This window comes from Lagenorhynchus albirostris, chromosome 17 (genome assembly GCF_949774975.1).
Source record: "Lagenorhynchus albirostris chromosome 17, mLagAlb1.1, whole genome shotgun sequence".
In the NCBI taxonomy this organism is placed as follows: domain Eukaryota; kingdom Metazoa; phylum Chordata; class Mammalia; order Artiodactyla; family Delphinidae; genus Lagenorhynchus; species Lagenorhynchus albirostris.
In genome coordinates, this window is record NC_083111.1 from 63,307,297 (window position 1) to 63,324,973 (window position 17,677).

Genomic DNA, 17,677 nt, shown 5'->3' on the forward strand with positions numbered 1-17,677 from the left:
GTGGCCTCTCCCGTTGCAGAGCACAGGCTCCGGACGCGCAGGCTCAGTGGCCATGGCTCACCGGCCTAGCCGCTCCGCGGCATGTGGGATCTTCCCGGACCGGGGCACGAACCTGTGTCCCCTGCATCAGCAGACGGACTCTCAACCACTGCGCCACCAGGGAAGCCTACTTGTTGAGTTTTGATGCAGTATCAAAAGAGAATAACCACAAATATCTGAAAAGACTATTATAATACCTTCCATTTTCCAACCACGTATCTGTGTGAGGCCAGATTATTTTCATATACTAAAACCAAAACAACACACTACAACTTATTGGATGCAGAAGCAGCTATGAGAATTCAGCTGTCCTCTAGCAAGCCAGACACTGAAGAGATTTGCAAAAAATGCAGAACAATGCTACCGTTCTCATTAAAATTTTTTGTTTTGGAAAATATAGTTATTTTTTATAAAAATATTACTTATATTAACATGTGTTGTGTTTATTATTATAATTTTAAATGAATCAGTAAGTAGTTTTAAATTTCCTCAATTTTAACTTCTAATATGACAAATATAGCTAGCATCCAAATAAGCAAAGTTCTTGGGGATCCTCAGTAATTTTTAGGAGCACAACAGGGTCCTGGACCAAAATGTTTGAGAACCACTGCTCTAAACCTCTTGGCCTTCTCACTGCTCCTTCCCATGCCAAAAAGAGATCTATTCTAAGGAACTGGCACATGTGGTTATGGAGGCTGAGAAGTCCAAGATCTGGAGACCCAGGAAAGCAGATGGTGTTCCTTCCATATACACACTACTGTATGTAAAATAGATAACTAATAAGAACGTACTGTATATAGCACAGGGAACTCTAGTTCATACTCTGTAATGACCTATATGGGAATGGAATCTAAAAAAGAGTGGATATATGTATAACTGATTCACTTTGATGTACAGCAGAAACTAACAAAACATTGTAAATCAACTATACTCCAATAAAAATTAATTTAAAAAATAAAAATAAGATTTACAGTAAAAAAAAAAAAAGAAAGAAATTCCTGACGGAACTGTGCATCACTGGCATGATTTCTTTAAAAATTGTTTTAATATGTTACTTGCTATTTAATAAAGATTAATTTCGGATGTGAAAAGGAAAGTGTGTATGTTTCTGCCTCAAACACATATTTTTGAAATTTTGCCTCCTTTGAAAATCTCCACCTGACCAAGCTGTCTTTTCCACTATCCCTGCCCACCTCTGCCTGCCTAGTGCCCTCATCTTTGTCACAGGGCACCCTGGCTGCCATCCAACATAATATTTCCCACATTGTATTGAAATTACTTGTTTCTAGGACAACCTGTCCCTTGAGATGAAAATTTCCTTGCAGAGAAGGGACTATTCTATCTCATTTCCCTTCATATCTTCATACCTCCAGCACTTAACCTCACTACTTAGCATACAGTAATGATTATATTAAACCTGGTGTTGTAAATACATACCCACCATTTTTTTTTAGCACCACCTCATGATGAAGGGTTTAAATTACTCTTGCATTTCCTTTGGAACATATCAGTCAAATATGGAAGTGGAAACTACAATACTAAAGTAATTAATTATAGCACAATCACTGTTTAGCTGACTCAATTAGAATAAAATTCTCAAAAATGGAATTGCTGAAAGGTTTTTAAAGCAAAATGATCCCCAATTAGCAGGCCAATGCCTTTACTTTTAAATACATCTTAACAAAGATCAAATCATAGGAATATACTTTGACAGACAAGGCTTAATTTATCATTGTAAAATTCATATTGCATCAAAGGATTTTTTTTTTAATTTGGTTCATTTTTGCATGAAAATGGTTTGAGGTCAGTAATTTCCAGAAGTTTCTCTCCTTGAGATGAAAAGCAAGGTCTGGTGCAAACACACAGCCTAAGCAACCAATTATTCCAACTGGCTGTGTTTCAGCATCAAAAAATAAGTTTGCCTTCTGGGACATAAGTAGATATTAAATCAAATATAAATTTTTCCAGTTTGCAAAGAGAAAAACATGCAACTTAAAGCATTGCAAGCAGGTGCCATTTGCAAGTACTGTAGGAGAATATTTTCATTTCCTCAAATCCCTAACATCCATGATTCTCCCTCCCACTCCTCAACTCTCTTTGCATGCATACTTGTGAAATTTCCAATTCCAAGTCTCCTCTAACAAAAGCCTCCCACCCTGCATACTACTAACCTTCTTCCTCTCCTACTTTATGATCCCACGTATTGACAAAGCCTTCTCTAGCTCTTCCTTATAATTGTCTTTGCCATCTGACAGGCATGTTTCTCTTATCACCCCTCCCCTTTTAATAATGGCTTTATTGAAATATATTCATATATTTCACCCATTTAAAGAGTAAGATTCAATAGTTTTTAGTATATTCAGAATTGTGCAACCAGCATCACCATCAGTTCTGAATATTTTCATCACTACAAAGGAAACCCTGCGCCCATTAACGGTGACTCATCTCCCCCACTTCCCAACCCAGCCCTAGGCAACCACTAATCAACTTTCTTTATATATATAGATTTGCCTATTCTGGACATTTAATTTAAATGGCCTCTTTCATTTTGCATGATGTTTTCAATGTTCACAATCCTTTTCATTTCTGGAATCTTGGTAGTAATATCTCCTCTTTATATCTTATTTTAGTAATCTGAGTTTTTTCCCCCTTGGTCAATCTAGCTAAAGACTTGTTAAATTTGTTGATGTTTTCAAAGAAACAACTTTTAATTTTGTTGATTTACTCTATTGTTTTTCTATTTTCCACTTCATTTATTGATGCTCCAGTCTTTACTATTCCTTCCTTATGCTTGATTTGGGTTTAGAAGGTGATTATTGATATGAGATCTTTCTTCTTTTTTTATGTAGACATTTACAGATATAAATTTTCCCCTAAGCAATGTTTAGCTGTATCCCGTAAGTTTTGGTATGTGAGCCTCCATTTTCATTCATCACACAGTATTTTCTGAATTTTGGTTATTTAGGAGTTTGTTAATTTCCACCTAATTGTGATTTTTCCAAATTTCTTTGTGTTTACTGATTTCTAATTTTACTTCACTGTGTTCAGAAAACATTGTATGAATTCCATCCCTACAAATTTACAGTGACTGTTTCATGGTTGAACATATGGTCTATCCTGGAAAATGTTCCATGTGCACTTGAGAAGAATATGTATTCTGCTTTTGTTGAGTGGAGTATTCCAAGGATGGCCATTAGATCTAGATGGTTTATAGCATTGCTCAAGTCTTTTTTTAAATTTTATTTTGCGGTACGCGGGCCTCTCACTGTTGTGGCCTCTCCCGTTGCGGAGCACAGGCTCCATACGCCCAGGCTCAGCGGCCATGGCTCACGGGCCCAGCCGCTCCGTGGCATGTGGGATCTTCCCAGACCGGGGCACAAACCCGTGTCCCCTGCTTCGGCAGGAGGACTCTCAACCACTGCGCCTCCAGGGAAGCCCCTGTTCAAGTCTTTTATTTACTTCCTGATCTTTTGCCTAGTGGTTCCATGCATTATTGAGAGTGGATATTTACATCTCCAGCTATTACCATTGAATTGTCTGTTTCTCCCTTCAGTTCTCCATTTTTGCTTCATGTATCTTGGAGCTCTGTTGTTAGGTACATATATAGTTATAACTGTTATATCTTCCTGATGGATTGAGCCCTTTATCGTTATAAAATGTCCCTCTCTATCTCTAATAACAGACTTTTGTTTTAAAATCTTTTTTACCTAGTATTTGTATAGCCACTCAGCTTTTTAAATTGACTACAGCTTTTTCATCCTTTGCAGGATATATTTTTATCCATCCTTTTACTTTCAACCCATTTCTATCTTTGAACCTAAACTGTGTCTCCTATAGGCAGTATACAGTTGGATCTTGTTTTTTATTTTTTAATCCAGTTTGACATCTCTGCCTTTTGATTGGATTGTTTAATGCATTCACATTTAGTTTTGTTATTGATATAGTTGGATGTACATCTGCCATTTTACTTTGTGTTTTCTATGTCTCATGTCTTTTTTTTCCTTCTTTATTCCTCCTTTATGGCTTTCTTTTGCATTAAGTGTAACATTTTATTTCCTTTAATTGTTTTCTCTATATTTTTATGAGTTATTTTCTTAGTGGTTGCTCTAGGGTTTACCATATACACCTTAACTTATCAAAACCTAGGTTAGATTTATATTAACTTAATTTCAATGAGATATAGAAACATTACACATATCTATTTCCTATTCCCCTTTTTTGTGCTATTTCCTATTTCCTATTTCTATTTCCTATTCCCCTTTTTTGTGCTATTGTTGTTATACATATTACATCTCTATATATTACAAAACCAACAATATATTGTTAAAAATGTGGCATAATATAATCTTATGTCTATTAAAGAAATTGAGAAATGAAAGAAAATATTATTTATAGAGTTTGATATAGTAACATTTTTATATACCACTTCTGGTTCTCTTCATTTTTCTCTTGTGGATTCAAATTATGATCTGGTGTCATTTCCTTACTTCAATACAGCTTTATTCTCACCTACTTTCATTGTGCTGTTATGTTAGATGTATTACATTTCTACATGTTTTAGGTCCAACAATTGCTTTTTAGATCAGTTAAGAGTAGAAGGAGGGGAACTATGCATTTATATTGTCTTTTATAATTACACAATTACTTTTACCAGTGTTGTTTTTTCATGAGGGTTTATATTACCATCTGCAGTCACTTGCTTTCAGCCTTAAGAACTCCCTTTATTATTTCTAGTAAGGTGGGTCTGCTAGCAACAAAATCTCTCAGCTTTTATCGAGAACTATCTTTATTTGCCTTCATTTGTGAAATATAGCTTTGGTGAATGTAAGATAACTGGTTGATAGTTTTTCTCTTCAACACTCCAAATATGTCATTCCACTGCCTTCTTGCCTCCATTGTTTCTGAGAAGTCAGATATTAGTCTTAGAGGGATTCCTTTATATGTGATGAGTCCTTTTTCTCCTGCTGCTTTCAGAATTTTCTCTTTGCCTTTGTATTTCAACATTTTTACTGTGATGTGTCTCTTTGTGGATCTCTCTGTGTTTTTCCTGCTTACAATTTACTGAATTTCTGAGATATGTAGATTGACTTTCATCAAATTTGGGGTGTTGTTTCTAGCCATTATTTCTTGTGATGTTATTTTCTGTTCCCTTCTCTCCTCTTCTTCTGGTACTCCCATTATGTGCATGTTTATGCATAAAGGTGTTGCACATTTCTCTGAGGCTCTGTTCATTTTTCTTCATCCTTTTTGTTTTCTGTCCTTTGGATTGCAAAATCTCTATCCATCTAACTTCCACTTCACTGATTCTTTCAAACTTGTTGGTCCCTCTAGTGAATTTTTCATTTCAGTTATACTTTCCACTCCAGAGTTTCCATTTGCTTCTTTTTTATAATTTCTTTCTCTTTATTGTTATTCTTTGTTTGATGAGATATTGTCATCATACCTTCACTTATTCCTTAAGTATAGTTTCTTTAGTTCTTTGAATATATTTATAATGGCTGCTTAGAAGGCTTTGTCTATTACATTTGAGATCTAGCCCCTCACAGTTTATATTGACTGCTTTTCTTGTATGTATGGGTCATACTTTCCTGTTTCTTTCCATGTCTTGTCTTTTTTTTTTTTTTTAATGGGACATTTTAGGTAACATATAGCAACAATTCTGGATACTGATTTTTCTCCTCTCCTTCTGGGGCTTCTTGTGTGTGCATGTGCGTGCACTTGTTTGTTTAGTGGCTTGGCTATACTGCTTTAATGAAATCTAATTCTCCTTTCCCACCCCCCATAATGTGAAGGCTTGGCATGAACACAGTCATCCTGGGATGACAATGGTTTTAGCAGGGCTCTCTTTGACCTTCTTTTCCTCTGATCTCTCTGTTTAGTTGTCTGTCTCTTTTGTACCACACTTGGCTGTTAGGCTCCACTAATTATATGAGATTGTCCTATTCTTTTTGACAATGCCCTGGGACATAAACTGCTCCTCAGTTTTATCTAATTAAATTCAGGCATGGGTAGTTTGAGGTGAGTCTTTGAGGCTTTTTTTCTCAGATCAGGAAGGCTCTTAGAAGCTGTCTCTTTTCCTGATTCTCTCTAACAAACTACCTGGCCTATGGTTTAACTTGATGCTCTCAGAGCTACCAGCCTCTCTTAATTTCTTACCACCAAGCCTCCATTGTTTTAGAGAATGCCTTTAGGCTTGAATTTCCCCTCACTCTGTTTCAAATAAAGTCAACTCTTCAGGGACAGGCTCAGAGCTCTTTGTTCTTATTGGCTGCATCTTCCCCCCTGGGCAAAATCTCTGAACCACTGTTCCAGGTGCTGGACAGTGACTGTGGCCTGCTTCTCTTGGAGTGACACCTCTGCTTTATGAGCAGAGATCTGGGGAGGGGTAGTAGCCACTGGCCTTCTCAGCTTGCCTCTTCTGGCATGGAATCTTCATCCTATGAGTTAGCTGGGGTGGCAATAATTGGTGCTGCATTATTCTCCTACTGCCATGCTTAGGGTAAGCTTCCACCCTTTACCCTGTGGGGGAGGGAGTGGGGAGCAAAGGTTGGCAGACAGAGGTAGCCAAATTTGTGGATGCACTTACCAGGAACTTAGCCTCTGTGACGTGAAGTTGGATGGGATTAGAAATGTTGTTGGCCTGTTCCTTCTGGTAAAATACTGCATCCCTTGAATGGGAACTGAGGGAATGGGAATTCTGTCTTTTTGGCCACACCTGCCTAGACTAGAGTTTTCTTCAAGCTCAGCTAGTGGGGAGAGAGAGTGAGGGAAAGGGTTATGATTCAAGTGCCACTGATTCTCACTAGTCTTACATATTTGATAGATTTTGCCGAATAAATATTTCTCCATTTGCTACATGCTCCTAGGACAATTTCCAGAGACTTTAAAAAATAATAAATTTATTTATTTATTTTTGGCTGCATTGGATCTTCACTGCTGTGCACGAGCTTTCTCTAGTTGTGGCGAGCTGGGGCTACTCTTTGCTGCAGTGCGCAGGCTTCTCGTTGCGGTGGCTTCTCATTGCGGAGTGTGGGCTCTAGGCGCACGGGCCTCAGTAGTTGTGGCTCGCGGGGTCTAGAGCGCAGGCTCAGTAGTTGTGACGCACAGGCTTAGTTGCTCTGCGGCATGTGGGATCTTCCCAGACCAGGGCTCGAACCCGTGTACCCTGCATTGGCAGGCGGATTCTTAACCACTGTGCCACCAGGGAAGTCCCTCCAGAGACTTTAAATGGTTGTGTTTTTTTATCATTTTCACCAGCTATGGTTGTTTCACTAAAGAATGGGTCTGTAGATCTCTTCATACCTTTCCAGAAGTTTTAGCCCCTTTTTAAAAATAGAATTCTGTAAGCTAACATTATAATTGCCAGTTTTTGTTGTCATTGTTGTTTACTGTTTCATTTTTAAGTTGTAATGATAATTGCTAGTAAGGTAGATGCTAGTTTTTCCTGATCAAGTTGACTTGACTCCTCTCAAATAAATTTATATGCACATCTGAAAACAGAAATGGGGAGAGGGAACCAAGTGGGAATGACATTTTATAATTTGTCAAGTTAAGAGTACACTTTTTTTTTTCTTTGTAGTGTTAAAAGGCAAATACCAAGACTTAAAGTGAATTTATATTTTACAAAAGAAAGCAAGCATGTAGGAACTGGCTACCAAGCTAAGACTCCCAAGTTTTTATTCTGATCCTATTATATTTGAATGTGGGTAAGTCACCATGAATCCACACTTAAATTTCTGCATCTACTACAGGAGAATCTTGTTTTCAACATGGCTTAATTAATTGGAGCCACTTTTGGCAGGGCACATATAGATTAATAAAAATAATTAATAGTTGTAAAAGCTAACATCTGTTCAGTGCATATACCAGGGCTTTACAAAAATTGTTTTAATTGTATTATTTCAATTAATTCTAACAACATTACTATGAGGCAATTTGGATTATTATTATCCCTTTCTTACAGATAAAGCAACTAAGGCACAGAGAGATTAAGTGATTTACCTAAGGTCACACAGCTCATCAGTCAGTGGTGGAGGCTGGATTTGAACCGAGACAGACTAGTTTCTAGAACTTTTACTGAACTTTTGTACTATACTGATACCAAAAATGTATACAGTAACCTCCTAAGCGTGGTACTTGAGAATTTTCTTAAAGAGAATTATTCATTCACTCATTCAACAAACTTACTGAGCATCTACTATAGTCATGAAACTAGATTGTTCAGTTAAGCACAGAAACAAAATACTGACCTTGCAGGATAAAAGCTGACTCCTCTCTGAATGGAAAATAACTTCATCAAAATCTAAACCTGAGGATTATGTTGTTAAGCGTTAACAAGGAGCTATGGTTTGGGGAAAGGTCTTAACACTTTAATGAGCATGTACTACAAGCTGGGCACAACACTTTAATGAGCATGTACTACAAGCTGGGCACCATGCTAAGCTAAAATGCTTTATATAAGTAATTTCATTTCATTCCTCCGCAAACCATAAGGTAAGTGGTTAAGAGCTCAGGCTCTAAATTCAGCCTTGTGGGGTCTGAATTCCAGTTCCATCAATGACTAGCTACGTAAAGCAGACAAATTATTCAACATATCTGGGCCTCAGTTTCCTCTGAGATAAGAATGGTACTTCCTGTAGCAGTTAGGAATGTATTCAACTTCAAGCAAAGGATATGAATATCATGGCTTAAACAAATAACGGTTTATTCTTCTACATAATTGACAATCTGGAATATGGTGAATGCAGATGTTGGATTAGCTTTTCAACAATGTCAGGGGGCTGGTATCTGTGACTCTTTCAGCCTTTTCTGCAGAAGCACATGATAGCTGCTGCAGTTCCAGACATCATGTCAATGTTTAAGGCAGAAAGAGAGCAGAAGAGGGTATGAGCCATAAGCGTCCTCTTTTTATCAGGAAAGCTGTGACAGAACCCAAGCAGATGGCCAGGGTTCTGTCATATACGGCCCCTTGAGCTGAAGTGAAGCTTGAAAGGAAAATAAGTAGGAGACACATTTTCACGCACACAAAATTAAGGTTCTGTAAGCAAGAGGACGGAACGAATACGACTGGGTGAGCACCTAACCAGTGTTTTACATCACAGAGGCCAAGATTCAAAGGCAGCCTTGTGGACTCCAAAGCCTAAGCAGTAACAATGTAAAGAGTCATTAGGACAACTGGGTAGAGGTCTTTAACCGGTTCCATTGCTCCTGAATTACTTTTTGTACTCTACTTAAGATTCACATTTTTCCCCCCTCATAGACATGCGAAGGCACGCCTCAGCTAGAGCCCCTGCAGGAATAATTGGAAAAAGAAGTGAAGAAGTAGCCAGCTCTTGCGTTAAGTCTTCTGAAACACCAGGCAATCACCTAAGATGCAACAGAAGGACATCTGTTTTAACAACAACAAAAAAAAACCCTCTGTATTTAATAGAAAAACTGTCATGAAGCTCGATTGCTTGATTAAGCATGGAAACCAAATACTGACCTTTTAGGATAATAGTTGGCTCCTCCTGGAATGGAAAACAACTGCATGAGAATGAAAACCTGATGTGTGAAGTGTCCCCTCAAAGCAAGACATTCAAAAGATGTTAGAAGTTTTCGCCAGGAAAATAGACATCTCCATTTTTCAGTTAAAAAAAAACCCTTACCATTACTAATTAAAACCACAATATTTAGAGAATGATGCCTCCCTACCGCATGAAAGGACTTGGTCCCATATTTGCAAGGTGTAAGGGACATGTGAGGTCTGGTGACCTCATATATAACTCTATGCATATAATGACTATGTACAGAGGTGTCTGGAGAGCAGATTTTTAATCAATGCCAGGACAAGCCTGTATTACATTAATAGAAAATGTAGAACACATGGTTCCAACTCTGTTTGTTCAACCATAAAATGAGCAGAGTATTACTGGCTTTACTTCCTCAGATAGGGTGAAAGAGCAGAAGATAAGTTCCATGGAGACATAAGCTAAGTCTGCATAGCACTGACAGCAGTGGTTACTACACTTGGGGAATTCAAGGATTATCAACTTTGACCTTGCCAAGTAGGAACATTAAAACGACAATCATAACAATCTACCAGCCAACCAAACAAACCACCTACCACTGTCATCATTTCAGAAAAGGACTTTTTAACACAAACAACTAGGATGGACATACTTATCCTCCAAGTAAAAGGAATGAGTTTTATTAAAATTTCACTCCCTCATCCTATTTTTTTTTACTTGATATGCACAGATTAACAGTGAAGAGTCATAGGATCTGTCCTGGCATTGTTCTCTCAGTCCTGGATAGACTTCCTAGACACTGGATTTCAAGGGTAAGAGGGCTCTCTGGTATAGAATTACAGGCAGGGCCCAAGGATTTTAGAAAGTATGCAATTAAAAATCTTCACCAGGAGTTTTTAGAGCATATCTGTAATTGGAGAAGAGAACTTGGCAAGGTTTCCCCTACTCCCTTCATGGCCTGCCTTAAAGTACTGAATGAAGGTCCCCAACTTTCAATGGTTCACTCTATGATTTTTTGACTTTATTATGGTGCACAAGTCATATGTGGTCAGTAGAAATCGTACTTCGATTTTTGAATTTTGACCTTTTCTCGGGCTAGTGATATGCAGTATGATACTCTTGTGATACTGGGCAGGAGTAGGGAGCCCCAGCTCAGCCATGTGACCACGAGGGTAAAGAACCCATATATTTACAACCATTCTGGACCCAAACATTCTGTTTTTCACTTTCAGTTCAGTATTTAATAAATTATATGAGCTCTTCAATACTTTATTATAAAATAGGCTCGTGTTAAGATGATTTTGCCCAATGGTGGGCTAATGTAAGTGTTCTGAGCATGTTTAAGGTAGGCTGGGCTATGATGTTTAGTAGGTTAAATTCATTTTCTATCTACAATATTTTCAACTTAATGATGGGTTTATTGGGATATAGCCCATAACAAATCGAGGAAGGTCTATCTATATCTCAATAGTTGAAGCTTAGACTCCAGGTTCAAGTTCCTATTACTGCTACTTATGTATTGATTTTAACTCTACTACTAGAACCTAGCCACCTTGAAGGCAGGGGCTTTATATTCTCCATGGAATCTCTCACTCAGCAGGCATTCAATGATACCTACTGACTTGGTGTGGGTTTGATGACTGTGAAGTCTGTAAAAGTTCTAAAAACGAATCATAGCAGCTGATGAGCATCACTGGGAGCTGGTCTTGGGAAAAAGATCAGTCTCTCCAAAAAGACAAGAAAAAATAGTTTACAGTCATTTGAAAACTTTCATGTTCACGTATCTAACTACAAAATGTCTTAGGCATATGCTCCTAGCATTTGCAGACAGTCTGAAGTGGAAATATAAGTCCTTTTTAGAAAGTTCAAATAAAACCCATCAAGGCTACCTATATTTAAAAATGGAAATAAGGACTCTACAACCTAGATTTCTTACCCAATGTGTAAATTTCCCTACGCATTTACTGTAGAGTGGTAACAGAATAATCACAGGATTTTGGAAACTTTGAGCCAATCTTATCCAGTCTTCTCATTTTTCAAGAAAACTGGCCCCAGTGAGGTTGGGTGATATATTTGAGGGCATAACACTAGATATTCCAGTTGGGACATAGAATCCAGGTTTCCTGTTTTCCAGAACCATGTCATGATCTCTCCACAATATTATTCAGAAGGTGATGAAATCACCTTCTGCTCTCATAGTCAATTCAATACAATCTGAGCCCATGTGAAGTTCCAACAGTGACTTGCAGTGATACTAGATGGTTAAGGGAGAATAAGCATCATAAACAGGATAGTGACATGACCTCTACCCTCAGTGACTCATAATCAAATGGGAAGGACTTCACATAGCCAAGGAACATGTTTTAGGGGTAAAAGTTTATCTTGAGAAATTAAAAAAAATTTTTAACCTTTCTGACCCATCCCGTTTGCCGAGTCCTTTCCTCTCTCTCTCTCTACTATATGCATAATAACTAATATGTGCATGTTACATAGAACATCTGATATAGGCAACTAGCTGAAAAAACAAAGAGTCTACTCCTCAATGTTTGAAAGTAAGAAAATGAAATAATATATTTTATGCAATTTTCCTTTGTACCAAACCCTGCACATTAGCCTATACACTGGCATACAAACTTGCAGCTATCATGCCAATCAAAATAAGAAAGTCACTTAAGTGAATGCCCATCAGTGTTACTCTAATCAATGTTCCAAACAAATGCCATCATAGTAAAGTACTGAAGGGCACACTAGTACCTAATAAACTATGCAGCACTATATGAGTTATACACACGATGAGAAAGGTGGGAGTGGAAAGACTAGTTCTGAGAGGTGTGATCTTTGAGGATAGGACTGTCTATCTTATTGACACTATGATCACAGTGTAGTGGGCATTCAAAAATACTCGTATGCATGAGTGAAAGGAAGGAAGGAAGGACGGATGGAAGGGAGGGAGAGAGGCAGGTTGGTTGATTAGAACATGAAAAACCTATGGGTCAGAGGAGGTATTTTAGTGGAGTCTCAATACAAGGTACAACTTCCTTAGTCAGGAAAGCATTGTATAGGAAAGGGGAAAGTATCCCAGGCAGAGATGTCTCTTGCTCATTTACAGCCGTGCAGGCTGTACACTGCACTACCCTCAAGAGGGCTGTTCACATGGACCCCAGCAACCCTAAGGAGGAGAAAGAACGGAAAGCTTACTGCCGAATGCTGTTTGTCACCTACATAGATTTACAGTTCATCAGTTACAATGACTCTGGCTGACTAAATTCTTCTTCAGGAAGACAATTGGGGTAGAGGTAGTGGTAGAAATAGGAGACAGTTTTAGAAATGACAGATCTGGGTTAAAATCTTCATGCTTCTTATTGAGCTGTGTAAACTCAGGGCAAGTTAATTGAGGGCAAAATATGTCTATATTGTTCATGAATTTATCTCAGTGCTTAGTACGTAGAATGTACTTAACAAATATTGGATGATAAATTTTAATCACATATTATGCATTTGATAATGGTTTCCTCATCCATCTGTAAAATGAGAATACTGCCGCTCATGTCACATGTTACAATGAGTATGAAACAAGAAGATGCACATAAGGTATGTAGCACAGTGCCAGGCTCATGGTAGATGCTTAATGAGTAAGAGCTATTGTTAGAAATTATAAGGCTTTGTTTTGTTTTGTTTTTTATGAATGGAAATTTTTATTCAATTTTAACTAGAGATTTTTCATAATATTCTCTCCCTTAAGCTGAGAGACAGTAATGAGAGTCTGGAGAAAATACTGATAGCCAGACAGTCCACAACCCGAGCAGTACCCACTCCAGGGGAGGCATTTGAAGATAGGTAAGAAAGTTCTGACTGTTGCAATGACTGGGCCTGTTATCGGGCTGGGACCAGAGTGTTAAATGTCCAGTAACATGTGGGACAGTCCTTCACAAAATACCCCAGCTGCCTAATCGTGCTCCCATTGAGAAGCACAGTGTATTCTCAAGAGATAATGAAGTCTACTAGTTTCATGTCACCTTTCACTTTAAAACACTACACAGACAACTGTTTGACAAGTATTGGCAAAGCTCAACTACTGAGCCCGCATGCTGCAACTACTGAAGCCGCACACCTAGAGCCCGTGTGCCGCAACAAGAGAAGCCACTGCAATGAGAAGCCCGCGCACCGCAACGAAGAGTAGCCCCCGCTCGTCGCAACTAGAGAAAGCCTGCGGGCAGCAACGAAGACCCAACACAGCCAAAAAAAAAAGTATTGGCAAAGGAATTACATTAATCCCAATTTTATTGTCTCATACACATTAAAAAAACAAATATCAGGCCCTATCAATTGTGAAATAAATTCAATTAAAATGTCATATTTCTTTTATGATTGCATGGAGGAATTTCTAGTGAAATGGTAAATAAACAGAAAATGTGACACTAAGTTTAATACAAAGAAAGAAACAAGACTCAGACATAGAGAACAAATTAGTCATTATCAGCAGATAGAGGGAAGAGGGGAGAGGCAACATAGAGGTAGGGGATTAAGAGGTACAAACCATTATGTATAAAAGTTACAAGGATAAATTGTACAACACAGGGAAAATAGCCAATATTCTATAATAACTATAAATGGAGTATAACTTTTAAAAATTGTGAATCACTATATTGTACACCTGTAACATAAAATATTGTACATTAACTATACTTCAATTAAAAAGAAGTTCAAAAAAAATTATCCACCAAAAAAAAAAAAAAAGAGTGGTGCTAAAAGAAGAAAATGTGTTTGCAAGAAATGTTAAGAAGAAAGGATTTTTATCTTGCCAAAGAAGCAACCACAATTTTTCTTAAAAGAATCAAAGAAAGCAACTTTGAAGAACTCTTATTTTTATCCTTTTATTTATTGTCTCCTTCTGGCCCTGTATCCCACATAGTAAACATCTGTGTCCTGTTAAGATTTCAGTTCCCCTGCTGAGCAAATCCTGCTGGTCTCAAGCCCTAAGGTTTGCTTATTCTTTTGCAAAGCACAGGCCAGAGGAACAATGATTTAAAAAGCGAGGCACTGAAGAAGAAGGATAAACAGGTCAAAAGTGTAAGGTCAAAGATCTACAGTAGGGACCTTACAAGTAGGGTGCCTATGTACTACAAGGAGCATGCAAGAGATCTAAGAAGACTGTTTAGAACATCTGCTTATATGGATCTATCTACATACAAATGACATTGAGATTCTCACTTGAATCCTGTGTCAGACAGTATGTGAGGTATTTCACAACAGCAAGGGGTTGGGGACAGTGGTATCCTCGCTTGTTCCTGTATTCTGACATATTGCAGTTTATATGTGCCCAGTTAAATGGACTTATGGGTTATATCCTCTAGGTTTAACTAAACCAAACACAACAAAGTAGACAACTGTCTTGCAAAGATTCCTACAAAAAAACACACTGGATTGAAGACAATACCAATCATATAAGCACAGACAAACAACTGAAAAAGAGCTACGCCCATGCTTGTTTCATAGCATGAGCTCTTCCAAAGCCACGCTGCAAGATAGAAACATGGTGACCGATCGTGTAAGTCAGTGCTGTCCAATACAACTTACTGCGATGATGGAAATGCTCTTGATGGGCGCTGTCCAACATGGTAGTCACTAACATATGGTTATTGAACAGTTGAAATGCAGCTAGTGCAACTGAGGAACTACATTTTTATTTTTCAAATATAATTTAAATTTAAATAGCCACATGTGGCTAGTGGCTACTAACAACTCTTAGGTTTGAGTCCAAATGCTTTCCCTTACAAGGTGTGACTTTTGGCTTAACGTTTCTACGCCTCAATTTCTTGATCATAATCACAACGCCTATCTCATATGGTTGTTGTTAAGATTAAATTAGTTAATGCATAAAAAGTACTTAGACTAGTGCATAGTACATAGAAAGTTTTTTATTATCTCCTAATCAAATCAGAGAAGAAAAAAATAAATTATTAATTTGAAAGATGGAGGGACAAATACATGTTACTAATGAAACTTGAACAAAGTTTATACTGGGCTTTGAGATATTAAGTAGTTAGTACAAGGCTATCACAAATTGCAGGACATATACACAAAATTTATTTCATCTTTATCTGATGCTTTCTTGTATACTTTTTATAATGAATATGGTAGATATTAATACAGCTATAAACTATATAATTACTTTAAATGTGAATGATATGAATACACTATTGAAAAGACAAAGCTTGTCAGCATGGATTAAAAAAAAAAACCACCACCCAGACTGAACTGTTATGCATTACTACATACTTATGAACAAATGTACATACATCTGATATATGCACTTAATTTCTTTTTAAACTAATGGAGTGAATAACAAAAATATTTGGAGATCACTGGGCTAAACCAGAGGAAATACATTTATTTTAGCAAAAAAATAAATAAATGTGGTGTGTATAGTCATTCAATTATTGTGCTTAAGTGACATAGATAATTATTAAGTTAAAAAATTTAAAAAATAAGAATGAAATAATGCCATTTGCAGCAACATGGATGGACCTAGAGATTATCATACTAAGTAAAGTGAGCCAGACAGAGAAAGACAAATATCATATCGTTATGTGGAATGTAAAAAAAAAAAGACACAAATGAACTTATTTCCAGAAAGAGACTCACAGACACAGAAAACAAACTTATGGTTACCAAAGAGGAAAGGGGGGTGGGAAATAAATTAGAAGGCTGGGCTTAACATATACACACTACTATGTATAAAATAGGTAACCAACAAGGACCTACTATAGAGCACAGGACCTATACTCAATATTTTGTAACAACCTGTAAGGGCAAAGAATCTGAAAAAATATATACTTATATATATGTATAACTGAATTGCTGTGCTGTGTACACCTGAAATTTATACAATATTGTAAATCAACTATACTTCAATAAAAATTTTTTAATAAAAAATAAAATAAAAAATATAGACCACTGTTTGCCAAGAAACTTTAAAAGTCACAGTACTCCACCAGTGTGATAAACAAAGAAGGAACTCAATAATTAGGTTTTGTTTTATTAAACAGTAAGGATATTTTTAAGTAAAGCCTGATTATTCAATGACAATAAATTTTCTAGAATAGTTGGTTGAGAAATCCCTATTTTGGTGATAAAATAGTCAACACAGTATAAATATCAGGGTAACACTGAAAATCATACCTATGGAATAGAATTTTCCAAAATTCTAACAGGAAAAAGGTCCACAGTCCAGTAAGTTTGGGAAAATGTTGTGTTAAACATGTTTCTTTACTATAAGAATTCTTGGAACTGAGACTCAGAATCAGAAAGTCCTCATTTTCTTACAGCATCTTAATTGGAAACTTTAAAATTCTTTTTTTTTTTAAAGCTCCTCAGCCTTTTCTTCTCTTCGTTAGAAAAAATTATTTTTTTTAATATTTCTCCTCCTAAGTTTCACAATTTTCAACCCTCGGGTCTTTATCCTTTGACCTCTCTTCAAATATTCCTCCATTAAGTACATACATTTTCTTCTAAAATCATGAGGTGAGGAAAACGAATTTTTATATCTCTTCATGAAGTAAATAAGGTTACAGAAATGATCAAAATACACTCATAGCTTAGAAGGATTACAACTGCATTAGTAAATTTTCCCTCTTAGCAAGTATTCCTATCTATCCTTCACCCGGTTACCCCTATTGTTAGCATCCTACTTACCACCAAATATTGGTCAAAGCTAAGAAATCATCATTGGTACATTAACAAAACTCCAGAATGTATTTAGATTTCACTAGCTTTTTCACTAATGTCCTTTTTCTGTTGCAGGATCCAATCCAGGAAAACCCATTATACTCTTGTCATACCTCCTTAGTCTTCTCTGATCTTTGACAGTCTCTCACATAATTGTTTTTCAGAACTCCAATCGTTTTGAGGAACAATAATCAGGTATTTTGTTGTGTGTCCCTCAGTTTGGGTTTGTCTGATTTTTTTCCCTCACGATTAGACTGGGTAGACTAGGATTGTGGGCTTTTATACTCACAGAGAAGTATAGCTATAGAGGTACCCTTCTCATCACATCAGAACATGATGTGGACATGACTTAACACTGGTGATGTTTACCATGATCACTTGGTTAAGGCAGTGTCCTAACA

The 17,677-nt window shown here is 37.1% G+C and overlaps 1 long non-coding RNA gene across 1 annotated transcript; it reads right to left on the minus strand.

Moving 5' to 3' along the window:
• Positions 1-8,746: 8,746 nt before the first annotated feature.
• LOC132508044 (uncharacterized) lies at positions 8,747-12,306 on the minus strand. Its single transcript, XR_009536396.1, has 3 exons — positions 11,171-12,306; positions 9,524-9,548; positions 8,747-9,405 (listed from the first exon to the last, which is right to left on the minus strand). It is a non-coding gene; the product is annotated as an uncharacterized LOC132508044 (long non-coding RNA).
• Positions 12,307-17,677: the final 5,371 nt, after the last annotated feature.